We start from the raw sequence: 19098 nt of genomic DNA, 5'->3' as shown, positions 1-19098 counted from the left end.
TCTGTCATGATTTCTTTGGATCCTTCTCATAAAATGCAAATCTTAAATGGAAAAGACCAACCGTTGAGAAACACTGAGTTGAAAAGAAAAAAAAAATCATCTCAGTTTGATAGATTAGAGCTCCTGAAAGGGAAACAAAACACTAAATATTTCGAATCCTGCATTATTTACCGCATGGATGGTTAAATGCTACTTTAGGCCTCATAAAATTAAAAGGGAGAAATCTCCCGACTGTAGCAGGAATTGGATTTAGGAAGAGAGGTACAGAGCCAAAATATTGCTACAGAATTAAATGTCAAAAGTCTTCTTTAATAGTAGATATATAGTTCACAGTGCCTGGTTATGATTAATACATTTAATCTGAATCACTGAAAGTTGCCCTCTCCTTTTCCATAAAATACAATAGGACACAAATCAGTTTTACTGTAGGTGGATAACAATTGGAAAATAATGCATCTTCCCGCCCAATAAATTGTCAGTTATACCTTTAACTAAAATCAATTCATCTTAACAAAATTTATTGCATTTTCTAATAGTAAATCTTCTCAAATGTTTATTCATTTGCTTTTTGATACATTTGTGCCACTTTTGCCATGGTCTAATGTTTTCTCTTGTGATTCATTGTAAATTAGAAAATCTATTTTGAGTCAATTTTCCAGTTATGAAGTTAAAATCTATACCACTAGCCCTTTTTTCATTGTCACCTTCTGCATTTTATCCCCTTGAACTTGAACTTATTTCCAATCCAGTACATTCTGAATGGAACGCGATTAAAATACTTTTTTTGCTTTAACTACTCAGCTCTAGTGTACAGTCATGCAGTAGGGCCATGTTTTTAAGTGATTTTTCTTTTTCTTAATGATACATTAAATGCAAACATTTTTTGAGGCATAAAGCCATACACATTGAGTAAATCCCACTCAAAATATTAATCAACTACAAATAAAAATATTTTCTTTGGTGGAAGCAGAGAAACACCCTCGTGTTAAACACTCCTTTCTAATTTTCAGAATTAAATAGACTGAATACAATACAATGTGCTATTGAGAAAAAAACAAGCTTTACACACTTTTTCTAATAAAAGATGTACCTTTTATCTCGTGTATTGCAGTTTTGTTTTAAAACTGATCTTCTAGTAACAGTTAGTTAGACCATTAGGCATCTTTGTGTTATGTTTATTGTGCTTTTCACTTAACAGTTGCTAGAGCCAGGGACATCTTAAGGATTGTGGGGGCTTTGGGCCAAACGTATTTTGGGCCCCCTGTTCGGAACAGCTTTGAATTTATGATCAAATGTCTGCTCTTTCACGCCCTCTTTGGCCAGTGCACAGACACACGTCCAAATTCTAAATGTGTACACATCTAAATAATCAGGAAAAATGATGTGAGGTTCTAATATTGTAACAAGGTAGCAGCTCACTAATATTACTGCAAATAATTTCTGTGACACCCTCCCATTTCTCATATGCAAGGTCCTGTTTTAATCTATAAAAAAAGTTTTTTATGGATGTTGCATGAAACATAATGACAGCATTTCTCTGCAAAATGTCTGTACTCAACTCTCACGTATTACCCATATTAAAATTAAATTTAAGGAAAAAGGTATTTAAAATGATCTGTTTAAGAATTATTCAAGGTCATCAGGTCAAGACTCTGCAGAACAGAGCTGGCTCTGTCAGGGGCCCTCTGAACGCCTGGGGCCTTGGGCCAGAGCCCACTTAGCCCATGGCTTAAAACGTCTCTGGCTAGAGCAATAATGTTGGCAGCTTCTTTTATCATTTCAGGATTTTACTTGCTAATTTGTTGTTAACTCTTAAGTACCAAAGATCCAAGTGCAGTGTTCACTGTGTTTCAGGAGGACCATCCTTTCCTGCGTCATCATCGTGCTTCTTTATCCTCCCTTTCGACTCATGTACAAGTTCTTGCAGAAACAAACACCCATATAATAGTGCATCTAGAGGGAGTATGTTAAACCTTTCCCACCACCCTGCCTCAGTTCACTTAGCAATAGGCACCGTCCCTTCCTGTATCTTCCTTGGGCTAATGTGGATTGAGAAGAGCTGCATCCCCGCTCTAAAAATAAAAGTAGTGGGCCTTCGCTCACTTGCATCCACGCTAAATGACAATGTGCCTAAAGAGTTTTCTTTGTAAGTCACACACTGTGGAGCATTTATAAGTTTTAATTGCACGTCTTTCATGGCTTTAGTTTTTGGTGTAGTCACTAAAAATGTTGCTAAGCATACAGGGCCTCATTATGAGTGCTGTTAAAGTTAACGATATTGAGGGTCCTGTTAACTCCATGGAAATAAATTGGATTATGTGCAAAATCCTTAGAATTCCCTGAGAAATGAGGACTTACTCAGTCAATGGCTAACTGTGGTGTTCAGTTCCCCTGCTCACTTCCAGCAGTCAGAGTCCCGGGAGACATTCACAGGTCCGAGAATAAACCTGTGAATCTCAGAATCCGAATAAACTGTAACTCTCAATATCAGACTATCAGCTTGTGGAACCTGGAAAGCACTGCCAGAACTCCGGTGCACAAATATAAGCTTTAGGAAAGTGGGGGTATAGTATATACAGAGACAGCTTCCTACATTGGTGGATCAGCGGTGGAATATACAACTTTGAATTTGGTGGACTACTTGGTTACCACCTGATAACACGACAGAACGCTTAAATTGTCTTTATAATTTGGATTTTTTCAAATTGAAATTTTTGCAAAATTACTAAAAGTCTTGTTACGGCCTTGGTTAAGTCCATTTAGAATTTTAGAAAATAAAACGTCACCTTAGCTAGGGTTAGAGGGGTTAGAAGTTTTTTTTAACAGTGTCTCAAAATAAGAACCCAGCTGTTAGTGAAAATAACCATAATGACATAGAGAACCAGGTTGAGGAGCTCGACCTCACACCTCACCCCTTACCTTCACTTGTCTTTCAAGGAGGTAAGGTCCCTATGTAAACTTAAAAACATAGCCATGGGTCCCCATCCCACCAAACAAGAGCTCCAGGAGCTGTTGGGTGGTTATGCTAAGGACCACCCATCTGAAAATGGTGAAGACCAGTCAGATGAGGAAGTAGAGGAAGGGGATGACCAGGTAGATCAACCCCCTTCACTTCCTAGGGAGAAAAGGGTCCAAATACTATTGACTTCAAAAGTAAACCTCTCAGTACCTAGATCCCACACAGGTGGATCAGGCACTACTGAGGACATTGAGGAAAGCCTCAATGAGTAGGACATCCTGCTAGCCGGGCTGACCAAAAGATTAGACCTAGAGACCAGGCTCTAGAAAAAGAAAGAGCAGAGATGGGCCTAGGACCCATCAATGTTGGCAGCAATTGACTAAATAAGGATAAAGAGCAATCTTATGATCCTAAAATCCCCAAAGGGATTGTCCCTAAATATGAAGAGAGTGATGATATCACAAAATGGTTCACAGCCTTTGAGAGGGCTTGTGAAGCCAGAAGAGTGAAGGAAACTCACCAATGGGGGCACTCCTTTGGGAACTGTTCTCTGGCAAGTGCAGAGACAGATTTCTGACCCTTAGTGGGGCAGATGCTGGGTCTTATGACCTCTTGAAGAGAACTCTGATTGAGGGGTTTGTGCTCAGAACTGAGGAGTAGAGAATTGGATTCAGGGGGGCTCAGAAAACCCTGGGTGGAATTTGTAGACTACTCAGTTAAGACACTAGATGACTGGTTGACTGGAAGCAAAGTGCAAGATTATGATGGTCTTTATAATTTGTTTATGAAAAAACACATATTAAGTAATTGCATTAATGCTAAGTTGCATCAGTATCTGGTAGACCTAGGTCCAATTTCTCCCCAAGAATTGGGAAAGAAGGCGGACCATTGGGTCAAGGCAAGGGTAACTAGGACGTCCACTGGGGGTGACCAAAAGAAAGGGGTTACAAAAGCTCCCCAGAGGAAAGACAGTGAGCCTCTAAAAGATAAAAGTAAGGAGTCCCAGGTAGCCACCCAAAAACCTGACCAGGAGGGAGGGCCCAAAGACACCTCACAAGCTAAAACTGGGTACCAAGGTAAGAATTGGGATCCCAACAGGGTATGGTGTCACAATTGCCAAAAGGCAGGACACCACACCAAGGACCCTAGCTGTCCTAAAAAAAATTACAGCCCCTAGTGTAGCTCCAGGGGTTGCCAGTGTAGCTTTATAGCGCGATTGCTCAGACGAGGAAGCCCTCATAGCCTTAAACTGGAAAATGGGCCCAAAAGGTGAGTTGGAGATACCAGAGGGGAGTAGATACTTCCAACACCTGCTGGTGAATGGAATCCCTGCCCTTGCCCTGAGAGATACCTGTGCCAGTCACACTGTGGTGCATGACAGGTTGGTTCTCTCAAACCAGTATGTCCCAGGGGAAACAAAAAGAGTAAGGACTGTCCCAGGGGGTGTCACTGTGAGGCCTGTGGCTGTAGTGCTCCTAGAAATAGCTGGGTCATTTAGATGGAGAAAGGTGGTAGTCAGTAAAGACCTCCCCCTTGATTGTCTCCTTGGGAATGACCACCCAGAGGTTGGTCTGAGCCAAAGAGATGTACTGGCCAATGCCAGATCTCACCCAAAAATCCTGAGGGGGGCTCAACCTGCACTTAGTGTAGCTAAGCCCCAAAAGAAAAAGAAGAAACAGTGTAGGAAAGGTGGGCAACTGTTAGCCACAGTTCCAGTGGGCCAGGTAGATTCTATCCCAGTAAGGGAGAGCTCCAGAATTGGCACTGGTAAAGTCCCCCCTAGCCAACAAAAAGCCCTGACTAGTCAGACAACTGTCCAGCCTGAGTTAGTGGCTCCTCAGCTGGCAGAACAGAGGGTGGAAGAAGGGTGTTCACTATCAAGTGTAGTGACCCCCCACCTTAAAACAGCAGACAGGAAACCAGCACCCAAATAAGCCTGTAAGGTAGCCCCTTCACTTACCAGTGAGGAGCTAAAGGTGTGGTTCTGGGCACTGACAGCTGTCAGTAGCCTCTGCTGGGTGTTAGCCTTCATGGCAGCACTGTCCTTGGCACGGCGGAAAAACAAGTGAGGAAGAGAGGTGTGACCACCTCTGCCAACTCCACCCCTCAGGTGGGCGAGGTGAGGTGAAGCACAACTCTCAGTCCATGCCATCTTGAAGATGGGAGGACTCAGCCAACCACGGACAGGCTCATGCCCCCCTCCCACTGGAGGGTGGCATAATAGGGGGCGTTCCCACCCTAGGGAAGGGACCCATTGGTCCCTGCCTTTTACCTACCTCTAACGCCCCTAAATCTAGTATTTAGGGGCACCCCTGAACCTTGCTTCCTCTGACAAGAAGAAACTACAAGAAGAAGAAGAAGGACCGAACAGCAGCAGCTCACAAGAGGAAGACACCCACTGACTAGGCACCAGCCCTGCCAGCCTGTCTCCCCCTCGAACCTGCTCCTGCGAAATCCCGGTGTGTCCTGCAGCCAGCAACCTCGAAAACCCCGGAGGACCTGCCTGCCTTCAACTACAAACACTTTGTCTCCTGTGAACACCGGATTTGTTCATCTGCAACCTCTGGCCTTGGCCGAAAACCGTGAATCTGCACCACTCTGCACCCGCCGTCCACGGCCCGAGCTCGAGTGGAAAATCACCCGGAGGAGGTCACCCCGGCGATCCTGACATGAGATCTGGCGATCCCTGACCTGCCTCAAGCCCCCAGCTGACACCTGCAGTCTAAATCCAGAAGGCCCCCATAACCACGACCAGGAGCTGGTAAGAATATCTGACCCCAAAAGGCACCCTTGCACCCGACGCCCCACGGCCTTGTGTGCCCAAGCCGACTGTGCCTAACCAACCCCTATCTTCCCAACTTACTTCTCGAAGTGGTGGTCGCACCAAGAAGACCTTCGTCCCCAAGCCTGCAGTGTGTTTACAAACTGGAGGTTCTCCATTGAAACAACAGGGCGTCCGACGTCGAAACAGCACCCTGCACCCGGCCGCCATAGGGCAACTGAGGGTGCACCTTCAGTGCTACTTTGTTTCCCCATTTGCCCTGAGCTAAAGTCCAGGAGCTTTGCTCCCACACCCAAGTGGCCTGCTTGCCAGCGGCCACCAACCGGAGGCCCCTATCCCCCATTGGATAACTTTGAGCCTCAGCACTCTGCACCCGACCGCCCTAGTGCCGCTGAGGGTGTATCTAGAGTGCATCCTTGACCATGGGGGACCCCTGAGTCTACCCCGAGAACCTCAACTCCCACCTCCAAATACTTACCTCAAAACTGACAACACTATTTTCCTCTATAGGATAACATTGACTGTTTTTCTGTGAAAAGTTTCTAAGTGTGGAGTTTGAGAAACTAAAGAAATTCTTTCAAACGAGAACGATTTTACTTACCTGTTTTCAGGAAATGTCCCAGAGTAGTATCTAGGTATACTACTCTGTGTAAGCCTAGTAATCTCAAAAGTTACTTACCTGCTATTTTACTAAAAAGCCTATTCAAATCTGTGTACTGCATTTACTAAGTAGTTCTCTGCTTCCATACTGTAAATCAAATCAAAGTGCATATACGTTTATCATTCAAACTGTATTTCAATTGCATTACTAATGTGAAGTACTTATTGCTTACCTGTGCCAGGCTTGCTTGGTTCTAGAAAATAAAATAACTAAAAGAATATTTTTATACAAAAACAATTGGTCTAAAGTTCAGTCTTTGAGTGTGTGAATTCATTTGCTGACTGAGTGTGTACAACAAATGCTTAAGACTGTCCTCTGATACTGCCTTACTGCTCGACCACACTACCACAAATAGAGGGTAAGGTTCTATCTAACTTTACCTCTGCCTACCTTTGGGGTTCCGCTGGACTCTGTGCACACTATACCTCACTTTGGTATAGCATATACAGAGCCAGCTTCCTACAAATGCTATGACTGTTGCTAATTAATGCATTACAAATTGTAGTGGCAGGGCACCCAATCCTCAGTTTATACGTTAATTTCTGTAGGTCACTGGACACTCCCCCTTTCTGTAGAAGATTGCAAATGTGGAAACCATTGAATTATCAAACTCGAGCCTATCAGAGGCTTATCAACCTACACATCAATTGTTTCCAGTCTGTATAGTGCCTGCAAAAGAGGAGTAGAGACCCAGACATCGCAGTCCCTGGCGATGCCTTGAACGAGCCCACCTCTTCAAAGTCCACCGTTTCATCTCCATGGCCAATGAACACCCAACCACTTCTCCGGTGTTGATTGCTGGGGGTTCATTTGGTCTGCTTTAAAGAGCCTTAAGCTAACACAAACATAAAAAAATAATTTCCTCTGCATAATAAAGAAATAATTAAATACAGGTATGACTCCTTCACCAAGTTGTTGGGGTCTCTTCTCAAATTTATAAAACTTTGTATCACAATGTTGCACAGGTTTTTTTATTTTTTTCGGCAGATTATGCACTATTTATGGTTAAGTTACTTAACAATCTAATTTTAAGATTCTGAGTGTAAGTCGAAGGTTATAATGGCATACATTTTCATTTAATAAAAATTGAATCAAAGAGTAGCGTTCTCCAGTTGTATATTTTTCATATTGTGCTTCATTATCATAATGCTGACTATTCTACTGAATGTATATAGAACGTGGTCCCAGGTTTGCAGCTATGACGTACTGTAAATGAAATGTGTTGTCCCAATTCAACTATGCTCCTTGTACAGAGTGTATAATGAGCCAACGGGTGGCTGAGAGATGTCCTTCAGATCCATGTCAATGCCACGCGTTGTGCAGTGATAGCAGAATGGCTGACTGCTTTAAACCGCTTTCAGAGGCGAGAACAAATATAAACTCACTGTGTTCACTCCCAGGTAGTGCTTGGAGAATGGATCATTAATTAAGGAGCACTGGCTGCTTCCAGCCCCCTGCCTCGTCTGTGAACTATTCGTCCACAGTGACCCATCCTATAAGCAACCTTTCCCATTGCGAAACGTTACTTCTGGCGGTAAGGGCTGCCGGGTGTCCTCTCCGGAGACCCTGCTGATGGCACTCCGTCAGCATGGAAAGCTCCATCATTGGCTTCCCTCTGGTGACCGCCTGCCTCACCTCTAGCGTGGGATTCCAGCTCCATTACTCAACGCGTGTCCCTGCTGGCATCTCAGCATGGGGCCAGCAGGAGCTCCATTTCCAGAGCAAAAAAGATGACGATTTACCAGCCACGGCTTTGCAGAAGAGCTTCACTGTCCCTTTCAAACACTGAAGTAAAACCATGAAAATATACTGCCTTACTGTCGACTTTAACTTAGGGTGTGACTGGATGATTGCAGAATGTGTGCAACTGAAGTCATTTACAAAAGTTAGTAGTGTTTTAAAGTTTAGCAAGTTGAATATACTTTCTGAAAGTTTTACATTTTAATAGGAGTTTTGCTGGTTCATAATGTGGCAGAAAAAGAGTTTTGGAGTTTGATGTACTACCTGTTTGTTCGTTTGGGAACATCTTGGGTGAAGAAATGATGGATTTCCACGGTAGGAAATCATTTGTGTGGATTGATTAGTGTTCATTAATTTTACTAATTACAGAGTGAAGAAAACAGATGTTTTCTTAGGCATAGATCAGACATTAATTACAGGTCTTACCTCTTCATCTAAAAATATCTGAAATGCGTTAACCAGTTTTTTTTCCAGAAAGCTGTTAGTGCGATGACAAATGGTTACACTTTAAATTACTTTTTTTATGGAGAACTTTGAGAAGTCCCTCTTTTTGTACATTACATAAGCGGCATTTCAATGTTCTTATGTGAACCCCACAATCAGTTCAGCTGTCGCTGAAATAATGGAACTGTTTGACCTAGAGCTACATTTTTCGAAAACAACATTAAAACTGAAAATCATTGTGGTCTATGGCGAATCCCAACTATTTCTTTGTGAAGATGTTACGTTGCTGTGTTCTAGAATGTGGAGGATGAAGACTATGCTTGTCCTTTGCACGGTTGTAATTTTAGTGCCCTCCATGTCCCTTCCTTTCCGGTATATCATTTGTCTCTATACATTGCATTTCTCTTTCAGGTCCCCTGTACTGTTGTTGTATTAGTGCACATGCAGACATCTTATCACATACACTTCCGAACTTCTAGACCCTGAAAAGCCTTACCTTCTAAAGAGTTTTTACTAACAGAATTTAGGCAAGTTTCATTCTTTACTCCTCTTTCCAGGGGATTAGTACATTCCATAAAAACCATTTGAATGTGAGAGAGCCATGCCCTTGCTACACTACTATAGCTAGCTCTCCGAACCCAAACATTTAGTTCATAGAACCTCAATTTTTTGTGCACAAAGGGCTGCCTCAGAATGTGTTTCTCTCGTTCCCAATGTCTTTAGTGCACCTGTTCCGTCTTCCACTTCAACCGCAGATGAGCAAGGGATAAACGAGGGAATTGGACCCAAAGTTATTCAGTTGAAGAGATGCAAATTACCTTGCAGGACACGGGAGCAAATGTGAACATTTCACATCTGTGCTGTTGGGTTTATACCCCTGGTCTGAATGTGCACTAAGTGGTGAGACTGTGGTACCATGGCCATCAGGGCACCCAAGAACCATGATACCTTTCATGGTCCCGCGGATCCCATCTCAGGAAATGCCATCTGCAGCCCGCAGCTGCGGGCTGTAAGTTTCTCTCACAAGAGGCTGCCTATCCTCATGCTCCTGGACTCCTAGCTGCTGCTCCCTGTTCTTTCAGCTCCAAAATGGCAGTCACCTGCCTGAGGATTTGTAGCTGCCTTCAAAAGTTGCTCCACAGTTAGTCCAGTTGCGGTTTTCATTTCTGTTTCTTTTCCATCATGGCTTTTTTTCCTTGATTCCTTTCTGGTTTTCCCATTCCTTTGTCTTTCACCTCATTTGAGGTTTGGCTTCATTTATGTTTCCTGTTCTTTTGCTGTATAAAAGCTTCAGTCTGGTTGGAGAGTGCATCGATACAAAGCTGTGTTCCTTCGCTTGTTTACTCCCTTCGTATGCTGAGCTTGGCTCCTCACTTCTGAAGAATTCCACTATCTGATTGCAGGTTCCTGTTTTTTTTCAATCCTTTGACTTGTTCGTCTTGCTTAGAGGTTTTGTTTCATGTCTTTGGCTTTTTCCTCCTGAGAGGGTGGCAGCTTCTCAAGGACACTTGCTTACCGCATATTCCTGTGTATGCTGACAATGTGGCTTCCAGATACAGTCACCCATACATCAGACAGCAGAATACCTGGACCTGGATTACTTCTAAGTGCCCAGACCTGAACATTCATATTGCTGAATTTCAGTCCTCTTTGATCTCCTGGGTAGCAGGTTTGGTGTTCAGAAATATTCAGTTCTACTATAGTTTGTTGTATGGAAGGGCAGGCATAAACAAGTGCGTTTTTCTTCATTTTCACAGTCCCTCTGACCTAGAGATTGTTTTTTTCAGGTCTGATCACAGATGGAATTGGGGTACATTTAGTACTGGTATCCCTTCCAGTGGCGGCTATCCCAAGGTGCTTTAAAAGTCCACAGCCAGATCACACTCTAAAGTATCATTGAGGTATAAAGTTACTGGTGAATGCTTCAAGATACCTAGTCGTTCTAACACTGTAAAATGCTCAAATGTGCTTTACCACCTTAGCAATTTGCTCTGCCTCTTGGAGTCTTCAATATGTAAAGTGATCTATGCTGAGCCAAACACAGGGGAGCACTCTGAAGTACGTAGTAGTTAAAAGCCATCCAAATATACTAAGGTATATCATGACCACTTCTTAAAATATGGGCATCAGAAGTAATGTAAGTCTACCAACAGCCCTGCTAATCACCTTTACCATTGGTTTCAAAACCCTGTCTATCTCTCTCTTTGAGACAAAGATTGTGAAGCTCCTAAAATTCAAGGAAATAATGTTTGTGTTCTCCAAGGCCAAAACCTTTTATTCTGTATACGCAGGTATTTCTGTGTTCAAATTAAAAGTCGACACTTGATATGCACTAAGACCTACAGTCATTCTTGTGGATACTGTCATGGAACACTTCATGCCTCCGTGTTGTGACATTTGCCAGCAAGGGAGTTCAATGCAACACAAGCATACCAAGATCTTTGGGCTGACTTGTGAAGGAGAACATTAAAGGAGTTCAACCCCAATGGACTTGCAACTCATCCAACTACTTGTGCGGCAGCTCTCTCCTTTCTATAGCGCCTCAATTGATAATTAGATGCTGGAAACTAACATCTGCTTCCCTGCGTGCTTTGGTGGCTCACTGCTTTCTTCAAAGTTCATCTGTCACTGGACATTATGTATTCTAGTCCTTTGTTCCATTTGATTTAAAATTGGAATTAAGTATGAGGCTAAAAATGGTTACTTTCCTCCTGCCACTCAAAGGTATTCCTCTGCCTGGGGAAGTGACAGCTAAATTTAATGTCAATGCTGAACAATGCTCTCTAGATCTTTCTTGCAAGGAGAGTTCGGCAGGATGATTATCCACATGTTAATTTCCCCCAGATAGCAGTGACTGTAGGAGACCCGCTACAGGACACAGGAGCAAGAGGAAAAGGCGGTCTCATAGGTCACATAGTTTGTTCTTTGATCGAGCAGTGACGAGGAGAGGGAACAGTCGTAAAAAGTAATGGCAAATGCTTTATTGGGAATAAAATGCATGTACATCAATTAGAAGAACCTAACATGCACACTCAAGAATAGGGACTGCCACATTGCTGACAAAGATTGAGTGGACCAGTTTAAGGAAAGGTTAGGGTTGTTGTCCCTAAATGTTATCAAATGTGTCAGTCATTTTAAGGAATCTGTTTTTTAAAATGCCAACATATGACCATATATCTTCCTAGTTTTTAAAGGAAAAGCTTCATGACTTGCCACACACGAAATAGAAGAGATATTCTTGGTTTCTTTATGTTCTAGCTTGGAATAAATAAATATTTACATTAACTTGTAGATCCAGCCTCCTTAAGCTCTGTCTGTCTCACTAAGTGAAGCTTAAGGTCCAAGAGCTAGAGTGATATGCCTGTTGAGAACAGAAGGGGCCACACTGACTAAGTTAGCACATTGAAGCTGAGTGCTGCATTCTTAACCCCTTCTGTGCCCATGACGAGATAGTCTCGTCATGGAGCGCGGTTGCGCTGTGCCCATGACGAGACTATCTCGTCATGGACCCCGCCCGCTAATGAAAGGGCCGGCACAGGAGGGGGAATGGGCGGGGCACTCAAGGGGTTAAAGTTGATTTCAAGTTGGCATAGAAGTATATTGTTGACAAATATTTGTTGTCACTGGCCATGCAATGTTCTATGGACCTGGCCATAGGGTGCCCAGTCTGACAGGGCTTGAGTGTGGTACACATGTTGTACTGGTTTGCTAAGTCAAAGAGATACACCAATTTCTAAGAATGGGATTCTGATTACTATAAACTCATGGTCGCACCAAGCCTCAATTCAATGCAAAAAGGCTCCAGATGGAACTCCTATAAACTCAACCTGTGACCCGTACCAGCAGAAGAGATCCATATGTCATAAAAACCTAGCGGAATGGTTGAGAAACTTGCTGTTCTAATGCTTGAAGTGACTATCATTTGAGCGAACAGAGATATAAGCAATCTCAAATGCAAGATATTTTTCCTTCAGATGCCATATCCAACGCCAAACCAGTTTCTTTGACTTGTGAGTAGAATAATTTTACATCCCATTAACCCCAGAAAGATTCATAATGGCACTGAGGTTTTTCTGGAATTTGCACTGATTCCAGTAGATTTGTATTGGTTCCCATTGACTACTGTGTTAGCAGCCTATTACAGTGATTTCTTTTAGTTTAATTCTCCTATGCTTATTTTTTATCTGCTGGGCGATAAATGTACTAAAAGCTGACCTTTGACTGATGGTGACTTTTGCTTGCAGATAATATTTGCATAGCCTGGTGCTTTTTCAATGTCGAAATCGCTGATTGTTTATCTCGCCCCAGTGGGTAATCTTTTGAACAATAATGCTAGGGCCCTCGTCAGGCGGTCATGGTAGCCTGCACCATCCATTGCCACTGCTTGTGCTGCTAATTACAGCATCAAATACAACTACTAACCATCACACTCCTACAAGTGTGACAATTCATAATATTTAAAGCCCCGAAAGCAATAGGAATGGCTTGGATGGCAAGTATCAATGATTGTTAATGTATATTAATTTAATAAACAGCTGCTGTTGTGCTCCTACCCATATTTGGCAGACAGTGCCACCATGTGGCAGACTGTCACAAGTGCCTTTGCTAAGAATTAAGTGCCGACCCCTAGCACCGGAAATCACCTACTCAAGTTAAGCACTGCCTCGCCTCAGTGTTGTGCTTTTGAGTTGTCTTAAATTCTGAATACAGGTTTCAATAAGCACTATTTGGTTGGGCAAGTGAACAGAGAGATCTTTTTCAACTACCCCACACACATTCACATGTTACATGGAATACAGTCCATGACAAAGTCCTAATATAGGACCAATTTCTGACACACAAGGAATATGTTTTTGATTTATGATCCTCTTATAATGTGGTCTGAGAGAACATACAGCTGGGCGTGTCTGGAGGCAGGTTTGTCTCATCTGTGTTTATGATGCTGCAGTCTTACGTTCTGTGACTGCCCAGTACATATGGCAGAACCTGGGTCCGTTGGGGAATGTGTGGGCAACAGGAAACCTTCAAATTCAGATCTTGTCACACTTGCCTGGATCCTGATCACACAGCTTAAGGCTTTTATCCATATACATTGGACTTTTTTAAATGAATGTTCCCCTTGTGCACGGTCACCCAAAGAAATACTTTGATCATAATGCAGGCAGTGCTGGGATGTAGTCCTCGAGAACATTATTTGGGCATGATGTACATAAATGGAATTGAGTGGTACAAAAATGGAATAGGTGAGGTGGGTGTGAAAAGTCAGTTAGCAAATCTATAAACAAGTTAATAACCAACTTCAGACCCTCTTGGAGATTGGATTAGGTGCTCAGGCAACATCCACCAAAGCTACCCTGACTGCTGATTAATGACCTGGTAAGGGATAAAGATGGTGGGCCTTGTTAAGAGGAGTATACAAAAGAATCCCCTGTCCACAGCAACAGGTCTACTACAGAGGTTCCTTCTGTCACATCTTAGGTCCTTCCAGCTGAATTCTTTATCTTTTGCTGACTGGTCTAAAGCAATTGAAGACAGAAAATCAGAATTAGCAGCTGATTTTAACCACTGGGCTTAACAAATCTATCCACTGGAAAAAAGAATAGCATTTATAAGACTCTATCTGTTGGTGTGGCCTATATCAAGGGGTTTCTTACTGATTAAGTTCATAGGCTCCAGAAAGAACATGTCAACTGCAAGGAATTCTAGAGTGTAGCATCATAATTTGAAAACTCTCACCGTGTTTTTCAATGTATAAGTTGTTAGTACAAGATCATGTTTGGCATGTGTAACCTCAAGAATGTGAGATGACAACTTAGTGTTAGAATACTCAGGGTTTGTCCTCCTAAATAAGATAGCACCTTTATGCACTATAGAAATCTTCTGAATAATAAACTATATGCTTTCAGTTCAGCTGACTTGTACTCGGAATTCCTCTGAGTAACCGTATATTCTAGTTCTTTAGCTATGGATTGTGGGAACCCGTGCTCATACCTTTAAAATGAGGCACGCACCATGGTGATTTTGCAATTTAATAATTTAACATTGGAGAGGCATGAGGTACCCAGTTGACACCCTAATGCTAATTCCACAACAAGAGTGGCCATAAATTGGAAAAAGTGTACTTTCTACTATGAAAACCTCAATATATATTTCCCAATATGTGAACTCTACAAGCTCACAATCTAATCCTTTAACCCTGTTTGTAATCCATTAAACATCAGGGTGCCTATGATGTAACCACATACAGAATATATAACACACGATGAGGACAAACACTTTAAAGTTTTTTACAAAAATTACAGATCACTGTTGCTTCTGCAGTACCTTTCCATAATCTTTTACAACATACTGCAAACATGAACTAAGTATTCTCTTTCAGCATAGGTACAATGTCTTAGGTGAATGATTTGATTATACTAGCATCCTAATTAACCAAACTTTCATTGGTTTACGTATCAAAAGACACATTTTTGGTACATATTCAGATAGTGAACACATAGTTCCTGAAAATGTCGTTACATTTGTTTTGGCTGATCAGACATGCAACTCCTGCCTTCACCAGGAATGAGTGAACCTTGTGATGTGCATGAGATGTTCACAAGACCTATAAATATACTACGGGGTGTAGATTTATTGGAGCCTCAAAAAATAATTAAGACCAAACTTTGACTTTCAGTTTTTATAATATGGACGCTGATAGTTCCAGCTTTGTGCAAAACCTGATAGTGAGGCACCCAGTCTTGTTCTGGCAGGAAACACACCAATGTATGTGTACTAATCAAAGGGTTCCTTTAGTAAATCCTTAGCTGGTTTTGTTGAATAGTATTATTAATTAAAGATGCATTTGTTGACTACAGGTAGTGATGGTCTGTATACATCTTTAAATCATATTTGTAAGTGAGAAATGATGAATGTTGATCACCATGTGAAAGAAGCGTTTTAGATTATTGTGGATGAAAAAATGTATGTCCTGTCTAGTGTTGTACATTTGTATTTGTACAAATATTTCTCTTGAGTTGTTTCAGAAGTATTTTATATCAGTGCTTTCTTAAACTACAGAGTCTTTGAGCGCATTCAAAAAATACAAAAATAATGGGTGCTGTGTGTGCCACACTTCAAAAACACGCGAGACTCTCTGCAAACAACGAAGGCAGTCCTTCCCGTTTTTCCTGTCTTTTGCTCGCCTTCCTGTCTTTTGCTTGCCTTCCTGTCTTTTGCTCGCCTTCCCGTCTTTTGCTCGCCTTCCCGTCTTTTGCTCGCCTTCCTGTCGTGTGTTTCAATATCATCTCAAGAAGCAAAATCTTCTGCTGATGCCTATGTGCAAAGCGCATAGATTTACTGTTGCAGTTTGAACATTTTTAAATTAAAATATATCGCTCATTCCAAGTGTATTGATTTGCACAGCTCTTTGTCAATATTAAGTCCAGCAAATTTTCCAATAAGTTAGTAAATATCTGTCAGAACAGATGAAATGTACTGGATTGAATTGAGTTCATTCTGGAATGTATTGTGCCTCTTATTTATTCATGTTTTTTCCCCCTGTCTGAAGGTGTTCATAGCAAGCCAAAGTCCGCGTAGAGCTTCGTCGAAGATTGGGCTCTTGCAATAATTGTATAGCACAGTACTCTGGGTGCAAGAACCCGTTATGAGTTCACAATAAACCGCGCCACATTCTGGTCGGTACCTTAGGAAAAATAGAACAGAAAATGGAACTGCTTTTTCTGAAAATATACACTAATATAATCAAAAGATTACACACCCTTTAAAAACTAAAGCACAATTAGAATCGTTACTTTGGTGATAGTATTTTATACTAGATATTTTTTTAAGGGGAAATTAAACAAATATATTTTCATAACATCGATATCAATACCCAGGTTCAGAAAGCCTAGCGAAGGGGTGGAGTGTAGAAGGCAACGCAACATGAATTCCAGCAGCATTCTGACCCACATTTCTTAAAGGCAGGCTGGCAGGCATGGATGCAGTTACAATTGACTGCAACACTGATGATGCTGGCATGACGTCACAAGCTCTGTGTGACCCTCGCTTCGTAATTCTAAATTGTTGCATTGAAAATATACTTCTTTGGTGCATATACGTAAAGCAGAGGCTTCCAACCTTTCTTGTAATAAGAGCTCCTTATGTTCAATGAAATGCATCTTGAGCTACTAATATTATTAGTGTTGTAGTAGTGACCACATCAGACAATATCGTGGCCACGATTTGCAAGATTACCAGCAGTGACCACCTCTGTGCATCAGGCAGGTTTGACAGCAGTAATGTCGAAAGAAGGCTTTGTCAGTTTGAAATGCCTGAACATGGGTAATACCTAACAGCCATAGACACAATGCCCACGGCACCAAGGTAATAATTTTAGTATTAAGTCGCCACAATGCCACAATTTATCACTCACATGTCACCTTTATATATATTATGGAAAGTCAACCATTTTTTTTCCAAACATCAGATTATTAGTTCTGAAAATATACACATTTTCATCTTGAACACACACTTTTCAATTTCGTCATACATATACTAATTCATCCATACATAAATGTCTAATTTAGTATGCTGACTGCATACAAGAGGGCTACTTACAGGTAGCTGAAGAGCTACCAGTAGCTCATGAGGCACTCGTTGGAGAAGCCAAACGTAAAGCAATGTTTACATAAACAAGTTATTTTGAAATTTACTGTAAGAAGCAAGCAGCTATTCTTTTTTTTTTTTCTTTTCTTAATTTGTTTTTTTCTTTATGTTTATGTGGTACTCCACTCCCTTGAAAGATGGTTCCAATTGATTCATTGCAAAGAGGCCAGCGAGGAAGTGTGTTGGTGTTCAAGATTTCTTACATTTAGTGGTCCTGAAATTCCCCGACCTTTACTCCTCAGGGCTTTAGGTTTAACCTTTTTTCTCTTTTGACGTACTTGGGCCATAGGCTAGTGAGAAATGGTACATTTCCAGTTCCTTTCAGAACCCTAGAATTTGAAGCCACAGAGAAGGCGGGAAGTTTTATGTGTGACGTTCCCAGAGCCCTTTGTTCTTCTCCAGGTGGACTGTGATAAGTGAAAGACTATTAATGCAGAAGTTAGTCATTATGGTACAATGGTGGTGCAGGCCGCATCATTCTGGCCCTTTTCACTTTGGTTAGGGACGTTGCTGGGAGGCTTGTGTAGATTACATTGCATTGGTTGGGCAAGACACTACTACACAAAAGAACATCATTAGCCTAAACAGAACGTTGGCAATGAGAAAACACTTCATAATAGTTATAGATTTTGGAAAGAATGCTTGGTGGCCATGGTGACCTGGGGCATGAAACTCAGTTATTGGATGGAAGATCTATTCTAAAGTTGTCCTCCTCTGTTCAAGACATGTGCGTATTCTGTGCATGATTGGTCAATAAAACAGCAGGCTGAAATGATGATACGAAAGCCAGATTATACATCATATTTCTTATTATTTTAGGGGTTGATACACTACAACCGGACATGGGCCAAGCAGTGAAATGTGTTAGTGGTCCACCGATGCCAACTAGACTCAACTGTAAGCTAACAGGTCTCTGTGCTGTTGCTTTACATGTGGAAGCCAGTCTAGAAGTCTTCTATGATGTGAGCCAGCTGGACAAATTACAATTTGAACATTATCAGTGAAAGTGGATCAATAACTTGGGGCCACAGTACTTTGGTTCGAGGAAGAACTCGTTTTTGGATATAACATGAACCTAAAACAATGATTTTAGGGTTTCACAAAGCCAAAATATGTGAGCTGCTTTTGATTCAGTTCATTTTGATCAGTGATGTTCCGCAGTCCATTATTGTAGCCTTCGTTGAGTCCTTAACAGGTTTGAAGCTATGCAGGCTCATCCACAGCAGAGAGAGTCATGGGAAAAAGCTGAAATCTAATTGGTGGATTCAAACCTGTACAAAGCTATGTGGCTTTGGTGCATAAATTAAAGCAAGATTATAAACATCCATGAGGGTAGGTATGAATATGCTAAATACTAGGTTTGGCAGAAGTGTGCTGTCCATTATTTGAAGTGTACCCTATGGAGTATTCTACACCCACATTCATGATTTGGAATCAAGTTGACTTTTCTCATAAAAATGAAGCAGCAGATTCTCATAGGGCCCTGGTGTAGTAGATATTTTGCCATGAGATTTCAATTTATGGTATGGAGTTGGAGTTTGTCATCGTCTCCATTTTGATGAAGTGCATGTGAAATTGGAAACATTCTATGAATGATTGAATTCATTATTTATCAACAGACGGGACCAGTGTACGTTTTTTCAGACAGCTAGCTGGAAAATATATTCCCCTTCTTAATTTTCTCTTTTTTCCTCCCTGTGCCATCCTAATTTATTTTCAGCACGCATGTTTAGTGGGTTTTAGATAATCAGTACACAAATGTAACTTTTCTGATCTGAGTTTGGCTTTATAATTAGGCTATTTCGGCAGGTGAAGAGGGACCCGCTCATTCACAAATGTGCCCTCTCTCCATGAGTGATTCCTTTT

At 41.6% G+C, this 19098-nt stretch overlaps 1 protein-coding gene across 5 annotated transcripts in view; it reads left to right on the top strand.

Annotated features, from left to right (window-relative positions):
• The window catches only part of GPATCH2 (G-patch domain containing 2), a 569031-nt gene that overhangs the window by 185098 nt on the left and 364835 nt on the right, over positions 1 to 19098 (top strand). The gene's annotated exons all lie outside the window — the stretch shown is intronic.

Source organism: Triturus cristatus, chromosome 6 (assembly GCF_964204655.1).
Source record: "Triturus cristatus chromosome 6, aTriCri1.1, whole genome shotgun sequence".
NCBI classification, from domain to species: Eukaryota; Metazoa; Chordata; class Amphibia; order Caudata; family Salamandridae; genus Triturus; species Triturus cristatus.
This window is presented reverse-complemented; position numbering and strand designations above follow the sequence as displayed.